Source organism: Cicer arietinum, chromosome 8 (genome assembly GCF_000331145.2).
Source record: "Cicer arietinum cultivar CDC Frontier isolate Library 1 chromosome 8, Cicar.CDCFrontier_v2.0, whole genome shotgun sequence".
Lineage (NCBI taxonomy): Eukaryota > Viridiplantae > Streptophyta > Magnoliopsida > Fabales > Fabaceae > Cicer > Cicer arietinum.
The window spans coordinates 23,310,564-23,314,839 of NC_021167.2; positions in this window are offsets into that span (position 1 = coordinate 23,310,564).

Consider the following 4,276-nt stretch of genomic DNA (forward strand, 5'->3'; position numbering starts at 1 on the left):
AGAGGCAACTTAGTAGAGAAAGAGTAGCATTGTATATCAGAGTCAGATGCTTGCCTTTGAGTTGCGTTGTTGAAGGAAGATTATTGGAGCATGTTTCACTTGACTTTACATTCCTATCTTCAGAGGTAAAACCTTAGAGACTATTATTTTTGAATTTCGAAAAAAAAATTGAAAAACAATTTATGCCACCGAAAATATTATTGGGTTCAGTCGTGGACTAGGTCGCTCTCTTTAAGACGTTTCGAGGCATTTCCCAAATTGTAAAAGGCAGACTATCAATCATGAAGTGCCCATGATAAAACAACTCATATATATTGTATTGTAGTTCTCCTTCACCATAGAAAACCGCTCTATAATTACACCATCAATATGGCAGTCGAATGACTAGCACTCGTAATATGGTACTAAGACCACTCAAAAGAAAGAGAATAAGTGAGAAAGAAAGGGGAGAAGAGAGAAAAGATGTGGAGAGCTTTTGGTGTGCTTTTCCAACTAAGGAGAACCCTATATTTATAGAGAAAATATGCAACTAGATCAGAGAAAAAAGAGTGATCCATTAGGTTTGATACACTAAACGTGCGCTCTAATCCTTAGGTTTTTTTACCACATAAACGTGCGCTCCAATCTGATAAGCGTTTCCACCAAGAAACGATAAAATAGCTAGGGTTTGATCAAAGAACTGACGCCCGAAATTGGAGGCAAGGAACTGACTGGATCAAATGCTGAATGTTGACTCGATGGAGGACAATTATGTAATTAATGTATCAATGAAAGATAAAAATGCAAGCATTCATTTAAAATTAAATAAATAAATAATTTATTAATTTTTCGTACCACCACCTTGGAGCACGCCCCAAGTTCCATACCTCCACCTTATAAACACTAGTAGTGTATATTATCACTCCTAGGTGGGACTTTCTTATTTTTTAATTCACACCAACACTAGCTCTCATTAATGTCATCATTATTTTCAACAATCTTCCATGAATATTATCATGATTTCCAACAGAGGCAGATTATGAGAGTCAAATCCTTAGACCGATACTTAGAGGCAAAAGGCAAAGAAAATTTGTAGAGTCTCTAATGATCAAGTTCCATAGATAAAAGGGGTCTTTGGTAATTCGCAAAGGTTGAAGCACGCAGTGGCATTTACTCCTCAGTTTCTAAGCATGGTTCTTTTTCTTTTGGCTATGTTGTTTTGTTTCAAGGAATGATTCTCAAAACCAAATTGTTAAATAGTTCTATTTTCCAACAACATGGATCCTGCCTAGGAATTATGTATTTTCTTTTAACCTGGCAAAATGAATATATTAGAAAAAAACGTTTTAAGCACAAGAGAGGCTTAGAACAAGAACAAAAGAAAGTGTAAACATTTTTTTGTATGATTGAAAAACAAACTATAAACACGAACTAAGTCAATGCATATTAACCACAAGCTATGTCAATGAATATTAAGGATTGAAAGCACCATTGATTATATTCATAACAAAATACTTTTACATACAATTTGATCAATATAACGCCCCAATTTTTGTATTAAACTATTTTATTAAAGAAATAGAATTTTAAATAATTAATTTAGCATTAAAATTATTTCGGAATATATGTTGATTAATTTTAAGATTATTTTTTATATATATGTATTTTCTATTACGTGCTAATTTTGTACATATTAAACTAAATGAGTGATATAAATAACAAATATTAAATTTTATTTTTTATATATTTTTCTAAAAATAATAGTATATTGGTGTACATATTTAAAATAATAAAATTTTAGGCAAATTTACGTGTATATGTGCCTTCGTAGTCAGTGTGATATTTTCTTGTAGGTTTGACTAATGTTAAGTGTGCACATAATTATATTTAATTATTTTTAAATATATCTTATTTTAATTATTTATTTTACAAATAATTATCTTCAAATATTAGTAATATTGATATTGATTTTCTTTATTTTTATATAGTTGCTATGGTATGATGATTTTATACATATTTATTGTGATTTAGTAATTAATATAAATTGTTGGTGTTATATTTATTTATTTTATTATTTTGACTATTCTAAAAAGATGATGTATTTCTATGTGATTATTTTGAAAAATATGATAGTAATAATTATAGTTATTATTTTAAATATGAGAGTTTTGATTAAAATTATATTTATCAATGTTAAGGAAAAAATAATATTATGTTAAAATGAGTATTTTGCAGAAAAAGTTTCTAGCATGGATAAGTAAAATAATTATTTATTTATAAATAACTTTTAGAAATACTAAAAAATGAATTTTGGACCAAACGACTTTTACACAACTATTTCCTACTTCTGACTTCTGCTCTGCATATTAATTTGGGCTATTATTGGTTGAACGTTTCTTTCCTACACCTATGGGTTGCTTATTACACCCCAATTTCTGTCACAGATGACGCTCCTGTATTCGGCTTACAGATTGTTTTACTCTTCTATTTGTCCATTTGCTATCTGCACCTCTCCATCTGCAATAAAAAATTAGAGCAACCGCAACACTAAACCCTCTTTCTCTCAAATTCACTTCTATCAATTTCTTGTTATTTGAATCGATCCCACCCAACCGCAACACCCATAATTGTATAAAAAAAATGCTTATATATAAAAATAAATAAAAAATTGATGAAGATTTTGAAAATTGGAAAGAAACTTCAATGGTGTATTATATGTGTATCAACATATGTCTACATTAAGCAACCATGATTGTTTTTTTTTTACTCATGCAACTATAAATATATATATATATATATATATATATATATATATATATTTATTTATTTTAAAAATCCTAAAAAATATCACTAATTTCAGAATTGTGATTGAAATTATAAATAGTGATATTTTTTTGCTATTTTTAAGTAAAACAAAAGTCATTTTTTGAAAAATGAATTAATGTCATTATCTTTTGCTACTACTAATAATACGAAAAGACACACATATTTGACATAAAGATTATAGTTAGTATTATATGGCATACACCAAAACTTAATTGTTTAAAATCAATGTACTTCAAATTCTAGTAGAGTTTATAAAATTTATTTACATTATTATCGGTGCAAAATTGAACTTCAATAGAAGACTCAGTTATGTGTGAGAATAATGCACTCATCAATAACAAATTGTGTCTTTTTAATGAATCTCTATAAAAGAAAGTAATGTTTTCTTTAATGTTTAATGTGTTTTTTTTAATTTAAATGTCAAGTTATTTAGCAAAATTAATTATTTAATTATTATTATTATTATTAATGTGCGCTTCAATAAAAAAATTTGTGTTTTTTAAATAAATCTCTAAAAAAAAAAGAAATTTTTTTTTAAATTTTAAATGTTTTTTTTTATTTAAATGTCAAGTTATTTAACAAAATTAATTATTTAATTATTATTATTATTATTATTATTATTTAAAATAGTCAATTATTTATTAGTATTTGTATTTTTATGTCAACTTAGTTATTTAATAAGATAAAATTGTGGTTCCAAAAATCAATCTCAAGTGATAAGGAGAGATATAAGAGAGTTTGATAAAAAGCTATATATAACATATGATTTTGTTTATCGCAGCCACTGCAACCACAACAAACAATGTTTTTGTTTTCAACTAGGTTAAGGTTTGTTTCTCTTTTCATTCCCAAAAAGTTTCTTCCTTTTAATTTCATTCCCTCTTTTTGCTTCTCAGCTTCAACCCTATTCCCTCAATTCAATAATCCTCATCTTGACAATTCCATTTCATTGTTCAATTCTTTGCTCCATAAGAATCCTACCCCACCACCCATTGAATTTGGCAAGATTTTAGGTTCCATTGTGAAAGCTAAGCATTACTCAATTGCTATTTCCCTTTCTCAACAAATGGAAATTAGGGGAATTCACCCTGACTTTGCAACTTGCAATCTCTTAATCAATTGTTTATGCCAATTGGGTAATATCACTTTTGCTTTCTCTTAATCAAGGGTTTTTGTCTCAAAGGTGAGGTTCATAAAGCATTGCACTTTCATGACAAGGTGGTAGCACAAGGATTTCAGTTGGATCAAGTTAGTTACGGGACTTTGATCAACGGGTTATGTAAAGTTGGAGAAACAAGAGCAGCTTTAGAGTTGCTGAGACGAGTTGATGGGAAATTGGTTAGTTGGATCAAGTTATGATGCATGTGATTTATATTCTGAAATGGTTGTCAAGAGAATTTATCCTGATGTTGTCACTTACAATGCACTAATTAGTGGCTTTTGCATCATGGGTCAATTAAAAGAAGGAATT